At 29.9% G+C, this 21094-nt stretch overlaps 1 long non-coding RNA gene and 3 pseudogenes across 1 annotated transcript; 3 read left to right on the forward strand and 1 right to left on the reverse strand.

Moving 5' to 3' along the window:
- Positions 1–748: 748 nt before the first annotated feature.
- Positions 749–3661, reverse strand: LOC130802203 (uncharacterized). The gene is made up of 3 exons (XR_009039743.1): positions 3500–3661; positions 2828–3074; positions 749–1107 (listed from the first exon to the last, which is right to left on the reverse strand). It is a non-coding gene; the product is annotated as an uncharacterized LOC130802203 (long non-coding RNA).
- A 3264-nt stretch (positions 3662–6925) lies between these two features.
- LOC130803286 (PR5-like receptor kinase) lies at positions 6926–7981 on the forward strand (annotated as a pseudogene).
- A 2155-nt stretch (positions 7982–10136) lies between these two features.
- Positions 10137–11389, forward strand: LOC130803288 (LEAF RUST 10 DISEASE-RESISTANCE LOCUS RECEPTOR-LIKE PROTEIN KINASE-like 2.1; annotated as a pseudogene).
- Positions 11390–14489: 3100 nt separating this feature from the next.
- LOC130803289 (uncharacterized) overlaps positions 14490–21094 on the forward strand; it is a 14170-nt pseudogene continuing 7565 nt past the window's right edge.

Here is a 21094-nt window from a genome sequence, read left to right on the forward strand (position 1 = left end):
AGTAATTATTATATTATTGTCACAACAGAAAAGAAACGTCACGCGATAAAACTCGTTACCGTTAAAATTAAACCTACTTTATTACTTATAATTAACTATATAAAGTAGCATAATTTAATATTACTTATTTATTTTATTTTCTTATACTTTATTTTATTATATTTTACTTATTTCTAGACCCGATAAATTACAGGGTGTTACAATTTCATTCGTCTCAATACAATGATTATTAATATCAATTTTTCATAATTTTTAATTATGCACAATTAAAGATATTAAAGGTTAAAATGTCACCTCGACAAGTGTTAAAAGGGTAAATGGGACAAGTAGGCTGAATATGAGGGAGTATATAAAAAAAGTCATGATCATTATAAGGTTGATAGTAGCCCAAAATTTACAATGAAGGTTAGAATTTTTTGAGAGAAAAAAAGAGAGTTAGAAGAGAGCAAGATTAGCAATTTATAAAAGTCTAGTTTTTTTCTACTTCGCCACATACATACATAACAAAATTCTTTTTTACTCTTCTCAAATGGAATTATAAAATTTTATGTCAAATTTTAATTAATAATCCTCATTAATTTATATAAAAAAACATATTTATATGTGAATATTGATAAATTCGTCTCGATATATACCTTTTAAATATTATTTATTATAACTATTAAAAATTTACAATTAAAGTTATTTAAAATTTATATTTATATTAAAATCTAAAAACAAAAATTACAAGAATAAAAGAAAATGTAGCGATAAAAGTAAGAATACTTTTGGAAGAGACTTGTATACTAAGTAGACAAATTGGACTAAGTCAATTCGTGAGTGGCAAAATGAGACTTGAGACTTGAGACTTGAGATGGAATTAGAGTCAAGATTAACGCCAAATAAGAAAACAAGTCAGCGGAAGTCTTTACATACAACTCGAGAGCCTACGTACCGGCCTCTAGACTAGCTAAAAAGTTGTACGAAATAAAAGAAAAACGTCATAAACTTTCGTTACATAAACCGAGTTATTTCGACTCATAAACTTATTACAAATTATATCTTAATCTTGATGGTTACGGGTTCTAAGCTGAGTCCTCACTCCAGCCCCCACCTGCAATCAACCTACTGCACGTCGTATGACAACACGTAGCAGGTTCCAAAGAACAACCAATACACGTTAGAGACTTCATACATATGTCAAACAGGTTGAATACAAGCATTGTGTTTATCCTAGCATGATGGAATTAGAGTCAAGATCAACCCTTAAAGTTGGGCAACTTTTTCTTTATTTTAGATTATAATCCATTGGGACCCTCAAGTCAAATAAGAACAAATTTCATAAAGTTGTTGAATTTTCTTCTATGCTAAAAACCATTTTGATAAATTGATTGATCATAGCTTTTGTTTTTTATTGGAAGATGGCAAATAAGGAGTCCATGGTTGGACCTGCCTAGGCTATGAACTAATTTATTTAAATAAAAATCTATTAGTTTTGAATTGTTTGAAGTATTATAACCTTTTTTATTCTAATGTAATAATACCTCATATGGTTTTTCACATTTTTTATACATCATTCTAATTTTTCATGTGTCGAAAAGTGTTTGTTAAAGATTATAAAAAGTTAATGATAATAAAATATACATTGAGACGAATCAAATAAGATCACATACACTTATTAATATATTGAGAATAATAGCTACTCTTGTGAAAGACCAGCTCTTGGTGAAACGATCTCAAAATAAGAAGCTTATTTATTAAAAATTATAAATTGAGTTATTCAACTCATGATTGAAGAACGTCTCACAATAAGACCGTGTCACACAACAATTTGTGTGAGAATAAAATATAAACTATAATAATTAGTGAATAGTATGAAAAAAAAATCATCTAATAAGAATAGGAAGGAGTAAAAAAAAAATGACAATTGAATTGGATCCATCTCTTTTGAGTCATCTAATAAAATATACAGATGAGCTTTGCACACCTTATACTAGTATAATGAGTCATCAAAAACGACTAAATTTACTTAAAGGCTAATAAGGAAAAAAACATACTTCCTCCATCTCTTTTGAGTGCTGAATATACACACTATTTAATGTAGTGTTTTAATTCATAAGGTCTAAAATTATGGATAATAAAAATTATAAAAATTAATACTAATAAAATTTACATCAAGACTAATCAAGTAAGATCCAACTTGAAATTTTTTTGTTAATATATTAAAAATAAAAATACAAATTAAGGGTAATTTTTAAATTAATGGAAAATATCTGGGTACCATAGGCATTATTAAAATATTAAAATGAGAATTATTTAAAAATGTCCAAATTTGTGATACAAATAGAAAGATTCATTATGAAAACAACAAATAAAACATCTAAAAATGTCAAATAAAAATTATTTGATAAACGAAAGGAGTATTTCTTATAATTTAAATTTTTATAAGAAAAACTACTTAAAATGATCCAACATTTTACTGATTTCCCTACGATGTTACAAATTTTTTGTAACACACAAGCCATCATCATTGAGAACCTTCACCCACCTCCGTCACCACCAATTGCAACCATTATCACACTCTCATTCTTCTTTCTTCTTTAATCGCCATCGCTCACCAAAGTCTAAAACCTTAATTTTGAAGGGTGTAATCATAAAATGTGAGGTATATGTATGTTCTAAGAAAATACAGCTCATACTTTTGATATTCTTCATGTATTTTTTTTCATGTATTAATCAATATGACATAGTAATATTATTCTAGAAAAATTATACAAAAATTGAATTATTCTATATAATTTTTCTTTTTTTATAAAAGGTATTTATAGATATTAAGACTTGAACATACCATTTTGAGCTGATTTTTGGACGGTTCAGTTTTTTTGCAATTTGATTTTTGCAGCTCAGTTCACAGTTTGTATACAAACAAAATAGTCGATGACTATCTCATCATCATCATCATCATCGTATCCGGTATATCACGCTCATAGAAAACTATGATCAGGATTTGGGGAGGGAAGGAAGACGGCAACTCATACTCAGGATGCGGCCAAAGAATCCCTCGACTCTAGATTGTTCCTTGAAATGATAGGTTCCTGTAACGAGAAGGAATAATTGAAATTGAATCCGTCAACTTACATATTACTATACAAGCTTGGACCTTAAACATAAAATAGAAAATAAATAAAATAAAAATAACTAAATAAAAAACGAGTATAAGAATAAAATGTAAAAGGCAAAAGCAAAAAACAGAGCACCAACTGTAAGCGAGAGGATTTCAGCAGTCTAATACATAGATAAAGCGCTTTTAATTACCACTATTCTTAGTCAGTTCTTTAGAGAGGTGTAGGATTTCAGCTATCCATGACTATCTCTGCTCTTTTAAGACTACAAAAGTTCTAAAGAATTCCTAGAAATTAATTATTATGAACTTCATATACTTGTATATGATACATTGATAGTCCATATCCAAACATTTAATTTTATCACCATAAATGTTAATTCATCAACTTTGGCCTACCAAAACATTCCACTCAGCCCACCGATGATGGCAGTTTTGACGAATGGCAGACCGATCTAGAGTTCATCCTCACACCGCTACATACGACCACCACCAACACTGCCAAGGCAGATATTCCGGATCCGAATCGGAGTATTTACTAAAAGGATATCTGATTTTTAAATTTTTTTTTTATTTTTTAATATATATATATATATATATATATATATATATATATATATATATATATATATATATATATATATATATATATATATATATATATATATATATATATATATATATATATATATATATATATATATATATAAAACTTTGATTATATTATTGAGTATACTAATATTTATAATTCACCGGTACAACTAAGTTACATAATTGATTATATTATTGAAAATCCAACCATATTCTCAAAATGATTTTTTTTCAAACATTAAATAATAAGTTTCATTAAAGAAAGAAAGCGAAATGAGTTTAAATATTTATGTGTAAATAATCGCAAAATTTTTTTAAAAAGGCAAAAAAATAAAAATAAAATAAAATCGGATATCCAGTATCCGATTCGATAATTAGATATATGAAATCTAGAAATCCATTTTAATCCGAATCGGAACAAACCAAATCATGATTTTCATTATCCGAAAAGCAGATTTTCGAATCCGAATCGATTCGGTATACGATTTTAAACACCCTTCATTGGCATTATGGCACGTATTATGATTATTTCTTAACCAGATCCAAAATAATCGTTTGGGTCATTCTCTTCCATACTAACAAAACTTAATTAAGTGAATGTGCTAAAAACATGGTAAATTGTAATAAGTTTAATTCTTATTACTACTATTTGGTACCAACAACCAATGGGTCGTAACTACAAATTCAAATTGTTAATAGTTCAATATTTCTACAAAATTTGGGTTGAAGTAAAATAATTGGTGGAATTTATGAACATGTGCGAGGGCCTCTCGACCCGATCTGACTTGTTTATAATTTTTTTCTTACAAATTTTCATTGATATAGACATGTCAGATTGAGTATTAAAATGCATTCTAACTTAATTACTTGTTTCTGTCAATAATATTTAAACAATTAATGATTATAGATCTATAATAATATATCATAATATATTAGGTTTTGTGGAAGACGATTAATAATTCTCATTAATGACAAAGGGTAAATATATATAGTATAAAAAAATCCCTTATTCAAGGGATATAATAATTACATAATATGTGTTTTTAAACTAATATCAAAGGAACTAATTACGATTATTTAAGGAACGCAAAAACTTGTGATAGACGGTCTCCTATGGGGACCTTCCATATATATACCGGTCCAAAAGCAAAAAATTGAAAACCAAAAGTGATCTAAATTTTAAAAATTAAAGAATAAAAATTCAATTTTAACCTTAAAATTATCAATTTCTACTTAAAGTAAATCTTAAATAAATCAATTAAAATATAAAAAAATTGAATTATGAACTAAAAGTGATCAATTTTGACATTAAACTGATCAATTTCTACGTACTAGTTTATACCTTAAAAGTAAAACTTTAAAGAGCTCAATTATATATAAAGTGATTCTTTAAATGATCAGTTACAACTTTTAAAAGATATTAATAAAAAAATTCAATTTTGATTAAAAGTGATCAATTTTTACATTAAAGTGATCAATTTCTTCATACAAGTTTATATCTCTAAATGAGTCAATTTTTTTAAAGTCTTCAATTTCAATGTTAAAATGATCAATTTAGACCTTGAAGTGATCAATTATATATAAAATGAGCAATTAAATAATCAGTTATAACTTATAAAAGAAATCAATTATAAACTTAAATAGATTAATTACTATTGGTCTATTGGAAAAAAATATAATTGGGCTGATTGAACTATTGGACTATTGAACTATTGATCTCATATTGAGACGGTCACTCGCAAGATTAGTTGTTTAAGAAATGTACAATATGTTGATTGTTGGCAAGAATAATTCATAGCCCATTATTAGCTTGTTCTATTTTTATTTAAATAAAGGGTTTATTTAAAGCTCAATCCATTTAACACTAAAATCCGGGCCCCAAAGAGCCCTCAGTCCATTGCACAACTTTAGTTATGTGGTAGAAATTGATAAAAAATGATTAATTAGACTTAATATAAAAAGGAAAAATTAATATTAATAATCCAACCTTTCACCTTTTCGTTGCGAATAATTACACTTTTGAATTATTTTCTGATAAAAACTTATTAATTAGATTTAATAAATATTTGCTTATATTTGAAGAAATAATGTACAGTGAATAAAAATGGTTAGTAACTTTGATTTCGATTAATATTATTTTAGTGTTGTTGTACTTGATCAGTAATGGTCACAACTACTTCTCATCGATCAACAACGATACCACAAACATCAATTACACAGTTACAAGCGCCTGAGTTAGTCTACTTGACAATGAGGGTGATTGGGCCATATGTTTATACCACAAAAATCTTGGTTGCACGTTGTAGGACGTGAACACGGTCTAACCAAATTCAGGAGCATCTTCATCATTCTCGGTAAATTCATAATATCCTATCCATCTTTGCTCTATTTAAGAAGGTTTTGTTTTCCCTTTCAACTCTTGGGATACATACCCAAATTTAACATCATATCAGAATTTGTGCATGTTAAAGTGTCTATTATTATTTACATATAAGTCGCCCAACATCAAAAAAAGAGAAAGAGAACATGCACTTTATAAACTTGAAGAATAATTACAGCTACTGCTACAAATTACAATAAAAAAAATTTGGACGCGACGGTCTCATATTGAAACCGTCAATATGGGCCGTCCCAAAAGCTAAAATTTGAAAAATAAAAATGGTCGTGCTCCCAGAAATTAAAGACAAAAAAATTCAATTTTGACATTAAAGGTATAATTTTGACCTTAAATCTATTAATTTCGACTTAAAATAAACCTTAAACGGATCAATTAAAATAAAAAATTTTAATTTTGACCTATAAGTGATCAATTTTGACGTTAAACTGATCAATTTCTACCTAAATATGGTTCTGTTTTCGCAATATTAAAACAGAGGTAATAAAATAATATTATTCTATCATCCTATGAATAAATTTCTAACGAAACAAAAGCAAAACTATCAAACAACTTTACACAGTGCAGTGGCATGCTACCACATTTGTTAGTGTGGTTGTGCGTTTGATTCCAGCAAAAGTTATATACTCTTTTTTTCTAAGAGATGGGGTTACATGTGAAACCCCATGCTAATGAACTAGGTACCCCTATGCTTTTACTTCAATTTTTATTAAACTGTTCAAACTCATTTTTTTCAGCTTGTGGTCTTACCAGTAAAGCTAGCTCCTGTGTGAATATTTTCTTTTCAGGAATCGAAATAGGCATATGCATGTTAATTACTAATCCTCTTGTACAAAAGAATGAACTTGCTGATCGAGAAAAGTAAAGAAATTGAGACATTGTTGAAACAACATGGATCCCTCGCTCCAAAGAGGCATACTTATGCAAATTTGAAGAGAATTACAAACTCCTTCAAAATTCAAGCTAGGTGAAGAAGGCTATGGTATTGTATACAAAGAAAAACTATATTGTGGGGATCAAGTGGCAGTGAAAATTCTTAAGAGATCATCAAATCGAGATATGGATATGGTGGAATTCATCAATGAAGTTGCAAGTATCAGAAACACCGATCATAAAAACAGTGTAAAACTCCTAGGCTTTTGTTACGAGGGTTCAAAATGCGCTCTTATATATGACTACATGCCTTGCGGATCTCTTGAAAAGTTCACACATAGGGGAAAAGACGAAACAAATCAACAACTCTCATGGGAAAGTTTGTTTGAAATCGCAATTGGGATTGCAAGAGGGCTTGAATACTTGCACCAAGGGTGCAACACGAGAATTTTACACTTCGACATTAAGCCTTAAAACATTGTATTAAACGAGAATTATTGTCTCAAGATATCTGATTTTGGCCTGGCTAAGATATGCCCACAAAAGGGCATCATAATATCAATGTTAGAAGCCAGAGAAACTGCAGGGTACATTGCTCCTGAGGTTTTCTTCAAGAGATTTGGCGAAGTTTCTCTTATATGAGATGTTTATAGTTACGGAATGTTGGTTCTGGAAATGGTTAGGTGTCGAAAAAATGTTGATGCGAAAGTGGAACATAGTAGTGAGAAGTATTTCTGCATTGGATTTACAAGCAACTCGAGGAAGTTGAAGAGATCGATCAAATCGATACCACAAACAACAACGAGGGATCAATACTCAAAAGGAAGATGGTTGTAGTGATTTTATGGTGCATACAAATCAACCCCTTGACCCGACCAAATATGACTCGAGTTGTAGAAATGCTCGAAGGAACACTCGACCTGCTATTAATTCCTCCGATTCCATCTCTAGCTTCTCTTTTGAGATCACACCAAAATTCTACGACTCAGGATGAAATATATGATATGAATGGTGTGACTTGAGTGTACATTTATGTGTGCATTCATGTGGTGACTTATGGGATGGAATCCTAGAAATGTCATGAATGGAAGTATTAAGTGTAGTCTTAATGTTTGTGGTTTATGATGATGATTAAAGTATGGATTAATGAGGTGATGAAATGTGATTTAATCATGGGAGTTATGGAACTTAATGAAGAAGTGCTAAGGTTTAATTCAAGATGATCTACTATGCAAAGTCGAGCAAAACTGTCCGAAGCTCTCTAAAGTTCCACTTGACCAGCTCGCTCGACCGAGCAAGCTCTAAGGTGGGTCGAGCGAGCAGACAGAATGTAACAAGAAACTTCCTGTAGCCCGCTCGTCCAAGCCGCTCGACCGAGCGAGCACCTGTTTTGGTCGAGCGATGTCTCTGATGCTCCTAGGATGCTGTTTTTGATTCTTCAAGTATTTGGGGAAGTTTCATTATCATTTATTCATAGCTTTAATGTACTTAATGTTATTTAGTGTGATTTCTCATATAAATAGAGAGCTTTCATACTCATATCAAACACAACCTCTAAGCCAAACACATAGCCTTTGGTTTATCTCTTACTCAATTGTAATACTTCGTTTGTAAGAGTGTTTTACACTATTGAAATAATATAAACAATCAACTACACACCACAGAGGACGTAGCCATCATTGGTTGAACCTCCTTAAATCATTGTGTCAATTTTGCAAGTTTTATATTATCAAACATTTTTTAGTTCATTGAAATTATTATCGTTTATCAAAGTTCTTAGCATCGTATCGATTTTGGAAAATTATTACAGTATCATTAGGGGGACTCTTTATATCCTCAATTTGATGTTCTAGTTAGACAAGCTAGCCATTATAGTGAGCTTTTCTGTCAAGTCGACCTTAAGATTTGAGAGGCTTGGAACAAAATGTTAATTATGTGTCTTTAATTACTAAATATATTATTATAAACCCCTAACTATTAAATATTAAAGTATCATTTTTTGAATTTTTAGGATGGGGCCGGGGCACAGGCCCCTCTTGCTCATTATGGGGACGACCCTGCTTTGTGACAAAAGAAAGTAATGACACTAGGGCTAAGTAACAAAAGGTGACTTAAGAGTGATCGATCAAATTGAATAGGCGTCATTACTAAACATCAAGAGTCAATATCAACGCTTAAATTTGACCAACTTTTTATTAGTTTTCTATTTCATAATTTATAATGGCCCTAAAGTAAATAAGAACAATTTTCATTAAGTTATGTTTAATTTTCTTCTATGCTAAAAAACTTTTTTGTTTAATTCATTGATCATAATGCTTTATAAAAACTTAGGTTATTCATTGCAAGATGGCAAACAATGGAATATAATTCATGACTGTTTAGGTTCTGACAAAATTAATTAATTTAAAATTTATTAATATTAAATTTTATAACATATCACAAATAAATATGACTTATGACTGTTGAGTTAATTCCGCCCACAAATATCTAAAATTCGAACCAAAGCTACTAAATTTAATTAAAGGTAAGCATAAATAAATAAAGTATTAAATAATAGTCATTTATGTTCATATTGCTCCATATTAATTAATATGACGCTGTTAACAAATAGTTTTTGATAAAAATGATTTGAACATGTCATTACATGTGTGTGTGTGTGTGTGTGTGTGTGTGTGTGTGTGTGTGTGTGTGTGTGTGTGTGTGTGTGTGTGTGTGTGTGTGTGTGTAGAATATCATACAATGTTAATTTTGATTTTGAAACGCTAAAAGTTGTAATGTTCTGAAAACAACTACATCTACCACTAAACGCTACTTAAAATGTTATTTAGCCGAACAATTACTATTCACAAATTCCTGTGTGGAGAGGTCTCACCATGAGACGTTCATCATACAAGGATTGAATAGCCCAACTAATACAATTATTAACATACGTGCTTCTTGTTTTGTGGTCGTTTCACTGAGAAATGCATTTTCACAAAAATAGCTCATTATTATTTTATCCTTATTATTAAACTGATATGCGGACAACGCTCTAAATTCGCAAATGATAACTCAAAAATAACCCAAATTCAATTAAGGCAAACCGTAACACTAGGTACATGTTAAACCCCATTTGTTAGTGTGGTTGTGAGTTTGATTCCCACAAAAGTTATATACTCTTCATTTTTTTTCTAAGAGATGGGGTTACATGTTAAACCCCATGCTAATGAACTAGGTACCCCTATGTTTTTATTTCAATTTTTATTTGAACTGTCCAAACTCATATTTTTCAGCTTGTGGTCTTAATAGTAAAGCTAGCTCCTGTGTGAATATTTTCTTTTCAGGAATCGAAATAGGCATATGCATGTTAATTGTACTAATCCTCTTGTACAAAAGAATGGACTTGTTGATCGAGAAAAGTAAAGAAATTGAGACATTGTTGAAACAACATGGATCCCTCGGTCTATAGAGGCATACTTATGCAGATTTGAAGAGAATTACAAACTCCTTCAAAATCAAGCTAAGTGAAGGAGGTTATGGTATTGTATACAAAGAAAAACTATATTGTAAGGATCAAGTGGCAGTGAAAATTCTTAAGAGATCATCAAATCGAGATATGGATATGGTGGAATTCATCAATGAAGTTGCAAGTATCAGAAACACAAATCACAAAAACAGTGTAAAACTCCTAGGCTTTTGTTACGAGGGTTCAAAATGCGCTCTTATATATGACTACATTTCTTGCGGATCTCTTGAAAAGTTCACACATAGGGGAAAAGACGAAACAAATCAACAACTCTCATGGGAAAGTTTGTTTGAAATCGCAATTGGGATTGCAAGAGGGCTTGAATACTTGCACCAAGGGTGCAACACGAGAATTTTACACTTCGACATTAAGCCAAAACATTCTATTAGACGAGAATTATTGCCCCAAGATATCTGATTTTGGCCTGGCTAAGATATGCCCACAAAAGGACAACATAATATCAATGTCAGAAGCCAGAGGAACTGCAGGATACATTGCTCCTGAGGTTTTCTTCAAGAGATTTGGCGGAGTTTCTCTTAAATCAGATGTTTATAGTTACGGGATGTTGGTTCTGGAAATGGTTGGGTGTCGAAAAAATGTTGATGCGAAAGTGGAACATAGTAGTGAGCAGTATTTTTCGCATTGGATTTACAAGCAACTCGAGGAAGTTGAAGAGATCGATCAAATCGATACCACAAACAACAACGAGGGATCAATACTCAAAAGGAAGATGGTTGTAGTGAGTTTATGGTGCATACAAACCAACCCCTTGACCCGACCAAATATGACTCGAGTTGTAGAAATGCTCAAAGGAACAATCGACTTGCTACTGATTCCTCCGATTCCATCTCTAGCTTCTCCTTTGAGATCACACCAAATTTCTACGACTCTGGATGAAATATCTGTAATGAATGATGTGACTTGAGTGTACATTTATGTGTGCATTCATGTGGTGACTTATGGGATGAAATCCTAGGAATATCATGAATGGATGTATTAAGTGTAGTCTTAAATGTTTGTGGTTTAAGATGATGATAAAGTATGTATTAATGAGGTAATGAAATGTGAGTTAATCATGGGAATTATGGGACTTAATGAAGAAGTGCTAAGGTTTAATTCAAGATGCTCTACTATGCAAAGTCGAGCAAAACTGTCCGAAGCTCTCTGAAGTTCCACTCGACCAGCTCACTCGACCGAGCAAGCTCTAAGTTGGATCGAGCGAGCAGACAGAATGTAACAAGAAACTTCCTGTAGCCCGCTCGTCCAAGCCGCTTGACCGAGCGAGCCTCTGTATTGGTCGAGCGATGTCTCTGATGCTCCTAGGATGCTGTTTTTGACTCTTCAAGTACTTGGGGCAGTTTCATTATCATTTATCCATAGCTCGAATGTACTTAATGTTATTTAGTGTGATCTCTCACATAAATAGAGAGCTTTCATACTCACATCAAACACAACCCCTAAGCCAAACACATAGCTTTTGTTTTATCTCTTACTCAATTGTAATACTTCGTTTGTAAGAGTGTTTTACACTATTGAAATAATATAAACAATCAACTGCACGCCACAGAGGACGTAGTCATCATTGGTTGAACCTCCTTAAATCATTGTGTCAATTTTGCAAGTTTTACATTATCAAACATTTGTTAGTTGATTGAAATTATTATCGTTCATTAAAGTTCTTAACATCGTATCAATTTTGGCAAATTATTACAATTTCATTAGGGGGACTCTTTATATCCTCAATTTGATGTTCTAGTTAGACAAGTTAGCCATTATAGTGAGCTTTTCTGTCAGGTCGACCTTAAGATTTGAGAGGCTTGGAACAAAATATTAATTATGTGTCTTTAATTACTAAATAAATTATTATAAACCCCTAACTAAATATTTAAAGTATCATTTTTTGAATTTTTAGGATGGGACCGGGGCACAGACCTCTCTTGCCCATTATAGGGATGGCCCTGCTTTGTGACAAAAGAAAGTAATAACACTAGGGCTAAGTAACAAAAGGTGACTTGAGAGTGATCGATCAAATTGAATAGATGTCATTACTAAATATCAAGAGTCAATATCAACGCTTAAATTTGACCAACTTTTTATTAATTTTCTATTTCATAATCTATAATGGCCCTCAAGTAAATAAGAACAATTTTCATTAAGTTATGTTGAATTTTCTTCTATGCTAAAAAATTGTTTTGTTTAATTCATTGATCATAATGCTTTAAAAAAACTTAGGTTATTTATTGCAAGATGGCAAACAACGGAATTTAATTTGTGACTATTTAGGTTCTGACAAAATTAATTAATTTTAAATTTATTAATTTTAAATTTTATAACATATCACAAATAAATATGAGTTATGACAGTTGAGTTAATTTCGCACACAAATATCTAAAATTCGACCCAAGGCTACTAAATTTAATTAAAGGTTAAGTATAAATAAATAAAGTATTAAATAATACTCATTTATGATCATATTGCTTCATATTAATTAATATGACGCTGTTAACAAATAGTTTTTGATATAAATGATTTGAACATGTCAGTACAAAGCTTCTTCTCTAAGCAAATGCATTTATAGAAAATAAAATTGAATAAAAGTCTTTTCTCATTTATATCGGTCTAATCATAAATTTATTTTAAATTAAACTAAATAATCAATCAACTAAATTAATTAACACACTCACTTTCGTACTCAACATACTCATTTTAGTTGTTTAATATATTAACACATTATTTTAAATATTAAAACTAACATTTTAAATATTAAAATACTCATTTTTTAAAATTAAATAGTCGCTTTTAATACCATCTAATCTGTGAGACCGTTTCATACTAGGGTTGGTCTTGGGGGAGAGTGGCATCATTACTACGTGGGCTTGATATTATTTTCAAAAGAAACAAGTTGAACTTTCATAATTGGGCCAAAAAATAGGTGCAGGGAACTCACTTTAACTCAAAAGGTTTAGCTACCAAGTTTCGTATTCATGTTCATACATAAGTTACCCTAATAAATTAGTCTAATAACAAAATAGTCTTATCATAATATCATCGCATTTAAGAATTTGTGCATGGGCACTCCACCTCTCTAGTTTACCACTCCCTTTATCTTATATCAATCAATTTGTCACTCAATTGTTATGAACTTATAGTAGTTATTATCATATGTACTACTAAGCATTACTTAAACTGTTATTTTGCTAAAATTTTGTATTTATGTTCATATATGTAGAGTCTAATAGCTATATGGGCTCTCAACCTCTCTAGGGTACCAATCCCTCCATCTTATATCAATCAATTTGTCACATACATTTATAGACTCTAATAGCTATATATATATATATATATATATATATATATATATATATATATATATATATATATATATATGTATGTATGTATGTATGTATGTATGTATGTATGTATGTATGTATGTATATATATATATATATATATATATATATATATATATATATATATATATATATATATATATATATATATATATATATATATATATATATATATATATATATATATATATATATATATATATATATATATATATAGAATATCATAAAATGTTAATTTTGATTTTGAAACGCTAAAAGTTGTAATGTTCTGAAAACAACTACATCTACCACTAAACACTACTTAAAATGTTATTTAGACGAACAATTACTATTCAAAAATTCCTGTGTAGAGACAGTCTCACCATAAGACGTTCATCATACAAGGGTTGAATAGCCCTTACAATTATTAACATACGTGCTTCTTAACATCGTATCGATTTTGGCAAATTATTACAATATCATTAGGGGGACTCTTTATATCCTCAATTTGATGTTCTAGTTAGACAAGTTAGCCATTATAGTGAGCTTTTCTGTCAGGTCGACCTTAAGATTTGAGAAGCTCGGAACAAAATATTAATTATGTGTCTTTAATTACTAAATATAATACTATAAACCCCTAACTATTAAATATTAAAGTATTGTTTTTTGAATTTTTAGGATGGGGCCGGGGCACAAGCCCGTCTTGCCCATTATAGGGACGGCTCTACTTTGTGACAAAAGAAAGTAATGACACTAGGGCTAAGCAACAAAAGGTGACTTAAAAGTGATCGATCAAATTGAATAGACGTCATTTCTAAATATCAAGAGTCAATATCAACGCTTAAATTTGACCAACTTTTTATTAATTTTCTATTTCATAATCTATAATGGCCCTCAAGTAAATAAGAACAATTTTCATTAAGTTATGTTGAATTTTCTTCTATGCTAAAAAACTGTTTTGTTTAATTGATTGATCATAATGCTTTATAAAAACTTAGGTTATTTATTGCAAGATGGCAAACAACTTAATATAATTCGTGACTGTTTAGGTTCTGACAAAATTAATTAATTTAAAATTTATTAATATTAAATTTTATAACATATCACAAATAAATATGAGTTATGACAGTTGAGTTAATTTCACACACAAATATTTTAAATTCGACCCAAGGCTACTAAATTTAATTAAAGGTTAAACATAAATAAATACATAAAGTATTAAATAATAGTCATTTATGATCATATTGCTTCATATTAATTAATATGACGCTGTTAACAAATAGTTTTTGATAAAAATGATTTGAACATGTCATTACAAAGCTTCTTCTCTAAGCAAAATGCATTTACAGAAAATAAAATTGAATAAAAGTCTTTTCTCATTTATATCGGTCTAATCATAAACTTATTTTAAATTGAGCTAAATAGTCAATCAACTAAATTAGTTAACACATTCACTTTGGTACTCAAAATACTCACTTTAGTTGTTTAATATTTTAACACATTATTTTTAATGTTAAAACTAACATTTTAAATATTAAAATACTCATTTTTTAAAAATTAAATAGTCGCTTTTAATACCATCTAATATGTGAGACCGTTTCATACTAGGGTTGCTCTTGGGGGAGAGTGGCATCATTACTACGTGGGCTTGATATCATTTTCAAAAGAAACAAGTTAAACTTTATAATTGGGCCAAAATATAGGTGCAGGGAACTCACTTTAACCCAAAAGGTTTAGCCTAATAAAAATGGTCTTATCATGAGATCATCGTGTAGCTGCATGGCTCTCCACCTCTCTAGTATACCACTCCTTTTATGTTATATCAATCAATTTGCCACTTAATTTTTATGAACTTATAGTAGTTGTTAGAATATAAATTTTTGAGTAAAACAAAATCCTAAAACACTAAATTTAATTTTGATTTTAAAACGCTAAAAGTTATAATGTTCTGAAAATTGTCATATGTATTACTAAGCGCTGCTTAAACTGTTATTTTGCTAAAATTTTGTATTTATGTTCATATATGTAGAGTCTAATATCATTCACCCTCCATCTTATATCAATCAATTTGTCACATACATTCATTCACCCTCAAATGCTCTCCACACTTATTTTCTACCTCTTTATTACAACTCTTGCAAATTCCATTACAATCCCATTTGAACAAGACCACATTCTCATCAACTTTGGCCTACCAAAAAATTCTCCACAACTTATCGATAACCCCGGTGGTACATGGCAGAGCGATCAAGACTTCATCCTCACTTCGCTATCTGCCACCAGTAACTCCATTGCTTTTGCAGTGGAGGCTACAACTCCCTATAATATGGCCCGATTATTTCGTACCACGACAACATATTCCATACCTGTTACTACGTGGGGGCACAAACTAATCCGCCTCTACTTTCCACCCCTATCCATATCCTACGACATCATAGATACCAAATCATCTTTTCTTTCGCTCACAATTAATGGGTTTAATATTTTGCGCAACTTTAGCGCGTACGCTGTTATGGCCCACGCTAATGCGCACACCAACACCACCGCGCCGGTAACAGACGGTCTTGTAAGAGAGATTTACATCTCTTTAGACGAAGGAGAGGGGCAAAGGGCTATAAACCTAACTTTCTCACCAAGTAACCCGGATGGATTTGGGTTTATAAACGGGTTAGAGATTATATCTGTGCCGGATGGGTTGTATGTTAACCGTTCGTCATCCAATATGGTTCCATATCTTGAGGGTGGGTTTCAAAATTATTTGAATAACCCGTTTAATTTTTCGGATTCAATAGCTATGGAAAATATTATCCGGTTGAACGTTGGCGGGCCGACTGTGGATCCGAGTGAGGATTCCGGACTTCGCCGGACTTGGTTCGGCATAGACGATGACTACATGAGGTAAGTTCAACAATATTTTTCAAATTTCCTGAATTTAATTTTAGACAATTGTCTTCTAATTTTCTTTGTTTCACCGATAAACTTAAACTATGTGGTGGATAGATAATTTTGGGTCACCAGGAAGTAATTAATTTATTAGTGTCAAGTAAAAAAATAAATAGTATTTTTTTCTTACAAAGTTATAAATTACTTTCTTCGTTTCTTATAAAGTTTCCATAAGGAATGTAAATGAAAACAAGAAAATATAATATTTTCGATAATGAATATATTATTTTATCAAATAATAATTTTATTTAATGAAAAAAAGTATACACCATATATAATTATTAAAAAAATTGAAACAAAGTCATTGAAAAAATTATAAGAATCATAACTAATAAAAAAATATTTTTATAAAATTAATGAGAAATATGTAAGGATCATAAGAAATATACAAATGTTAAAATGAAGTTAGTGGCTAGAAAATATGTGACAATTATAAGGATTATTATTAAAATATTAAAATAAGATTGAAAAGGTTATTTTTATTTGAAATTTATGAAATAAAAATAAAAAATTCTTTAAGTAACAATAAAAATGCAATCTTCATAGCTCTATACTTATGTGATAATATGCATTTTCAGTATTCAACCAAAAGAAAAAGAAAAAAACAATTTCTAAGAATTTTTTTAAGTTATTAATTTTTTAAGAAATTAAAAATTTTATAGGAATTTAAGTATTTATTTGTTGACCAAACAAGCTCTTGGTAATATAATTGACCAATATGTCGATTATAGCAGTGACATCTTTGACTTGTGTGCAGAGTTTGAAAGTGTTTACTACATCACACACTAATATGTATATGTATACTTGTTTCTTCCTGTGTTTGCTAAGTTCAATGCGTTTATAAGATCTCAAATACAATAATATGACCAATAATGTGTTTGCTAAGTTCACACACTAATATGTCGATTATAGCTCTTGGTAAGTATTTTATAAGATCGAGTTAAACATAATTAAAAATACAATAATATGATATTATATTGATATGTGTGGAGAGACGAATAAAATAAGATCTCAAATGGTTATATATTTTTCTCATATAATAATCGCAATATTTAACATACTATAGAATAAAGAACAATGTAAAATTATTCTATAAAGCATAAAAAAAACGGAGGAAATATGCAATATAGAAGTATAATCACGTCTCTTCTCACTATAGGCTACAAGTGTGCATCATGCAATACAAGTCTTCTGTATATTTGAAGTATATAATCCCACTTTAAACGTTAGATGAATGAGATTCTAATTCTTAACATGACCTTTTGAAGTCATATCAAGTACTCAATTTATCCAAAAGTTTAATTAGATGATTAAGTAATCATTTTAAACTGCAAATACAATTTTAAATTCGGAATAATAGCACTATACTACTTTTATGTACTTATTTTATAATTATAATTATATATATATATATATATATATATATATATATATATATATATATATATATATATATATTTATTTATTTATTTATTTATTTATTTATTTTTATTGATTATATTGAGTTGTACCTTAGCTTGTGTTGAACACATGTAACTTTGCTATTGTATTTGGTTTCATTCGTCTCTTCTTTGCAGTGCTCTTTTTATTTGAGCGTCGCTTTGACTGTATCCCTCTTGCCCTGTCTTCAGATGGGGTGTAGGTATGATTTGTCGGTCACGAACCCACAAACCCATTCCTAAGCGGAATCTATCGTATATGATGGTAAATTGATTAATTTTATTTTTATGTTGTACATGATCAGTTATGGTCTAAACTTCACAATATCCTACGACGATACTACAATCAATTATACGGTTGCAACACTATCGTATACGGCGCCAGAATTAGTGTACTTGACAATGAGGGAGATGGGACCATATGTTGGAGAATTGAAGAAAAACCAAAATTTGACATGGTTGTTCGAGGTCGATGTTGGATTTAATTATCTTGTAAGGCTCCATTTTTGCGAGTTAGATTCCACAATCAACAACAATGACCAAAGAAGTTTCGACGTTAGTATCAACAATCAAATGGGTGCACATGATATTGATGTTTTTGCGCTAACTGGTGGCATTTTCATTCCAATGTATCGAGATTTCGTTACGCTCTTTGAAGGTAGTGATACCATCATAGCTAGTGTCGAAACCAGAGGTCTTCTTTCAGTGACACTTACTCCCGACCCTACCACAACGTAAGTTAATCATTGTTTTTTATGGGTAAGAAATCGAGAATCCGGCCCCTGCATGAGGAGGCTAGGAGTCAAGCATTGATTTTCCCCTGGGTTAAAAATTGAACGTCTATCATAAGAATGAATGGAAAGACTTTTCTACAATACATTTGCATAGATTTTAACCAAGTCAAACTCACTGTCTTTGACGGTGTTTTTTTAGTCTTCTAACCCAAAAAATTACATTTTTAGCCAATGTAGGTTTAAAATCGCTATTTAAGATAGCAATTTCACGAGAAGTTTAGTTTTCAACTGTTTTTACCTGAAGCCCATTTCTCTTTTTTTTTAAAAAAATAAAATTTTTTTTACTAATAATTAATCATTAGGGTAAAAGTCTTAAGCTAATGATTAAGACCCCATGATATAATAAATAGGGTAAAAATCATTAGGGTAAAACAAAACAAATATTCATATAATAATTAATTAGCTAATAATTATTTTGATTAATATAAGCAAGATATATTTCATAATAAATACAAATATATATATTTACTGTTGTATATATATATTCTTAACATAATATTTAAAAGTTGATGTTGTTTCATATTTAGTAAATTAGGATAAGGCTTTTTGTCACACTACAATAAATTTTTTATTTTTTAATTGTTTTAAATAAATAAAAAACAAATATTCAACTAATAAATAATCAGCTAATAATTATTTTTTAACTGTTGCTCTGTGTTTTTAGGTATGACGATGTCATTCTCAATGGATTGGAGATTTTCAAGTTGAGTTCTTCAAATGGTTCTCTTGCTGCACCAAATCCTACTCTCCCTTTACAAAGTAATAATCTTATTATTTGCCGTTTTAGACTTTGTCAACCTTTCTAATAATAAGATTTGATTGTAATATGTTATGTGAGAAATTGTCTCTATTAGTTGCAAGTATATAATAAATGGAGGAAGTAGAATTCTAGCCACAAGCATAAGCATAATAAGTTGGAGCTCCATCGACCACTGGTCTGATCACGCACTTACCTGCTTCAGGCATATCATGTATAGGTTCAAGCCATGTTTGATCTAGTACTAATAATTGATAGAATATATAATGTACATATCTCGAGGCTTTAATATTAGTTTAAACTTTTGGCTGTAATTTCAAGATATATTATATATTTTATCAATTGATAAAATATTCAATAGAATATCCCAAGATTTTAGCTATTGATTTGGGTTAAGTATCCTATCATTAGTTCAGATAAGTTCCCATTAGAGTTAATTACCTAGATTGAATTTACTACTATAATAAAATATTATTTTTGAGATTAGATTTACTACTTGGAAAATATCTATTTGCTACTGTGTTGATCACTTTTGTGATTTCGAAAACCCTGACATCATCCTGGCCCTTCTATGTATTTTGAAAAAATATATAACTGGATTGATTTATGTCTAAGTAGTGTAATGCTCTTGCGTCTTTTAAATTTGTTACATCATGATCTCCAATGTGATGACATTTTGGCTAAAATATAATAAAATGCAAAGAACAGAGGAATGTTTAATGGTTATCATTTTCATCATTATTTCTTGCAAAAGTTTCACTAAACAAATCTTGGTTGCACATTGTAGGACGTGAACACGGTCTAACCAAAATCATGATCATCTTCATCATACTTGGTAAATTCATCATTTTCTATCCATCTTTGCTCTACTTAAGAAGTTTTAGATTTTCCTTTCAATTTTTGTTCACAATTAGTAACTGTGAATAGCTTAGTGTTAAAAACACCTGCTGCGTCCTTTTTTTGAACAAAGGAGACCTGGGATACAAACCCAAATCTAACATCATATCAGAGTTTGCGCATGTTAAAGTGTCCATTATTATTCATATGTATATCATTCAACATCAGAAAAAGAGAAACAGAATATGCAAATTAAGAAACTAGAAGAATAATTTCAACTACACTATAAATTATCGTAAACGTTCTTCGAACTTATAAGTAGATTACAAAAATTCAATATTCTAAACAAAAATTTAAAAAAAGAACCCTAAAAAATTCTACCCAAATTAGAAACTAATTCAATTAAATTAAAAAAGTAAACTAATTTATAGAGAATTTGGACAATTAAAATTAGCCTTAGTTATAACTTGAAATTCGGGCCTCCCATTTTGAATGTTTCGCTTTCATTTAATATTATTTTCTATATTCCAG

Source organism: Amaranthus tricolor, chromosome 16 (assembly GCF_026212465.1).
Source record: "Amaranthus tricolor cultivar Red isolate AtriRed21 chromosome 16, ASM2621246v1, whole genome shotgun sequence".
In the NCBI taxonomy this organism is placed as follows: Eukaryota; Viridiplantae; Streptophyta; class Magnoliopsida; order Caryophyllales; family Amaranthaceae; genus Amaranthus; species Amaranthus tricolor.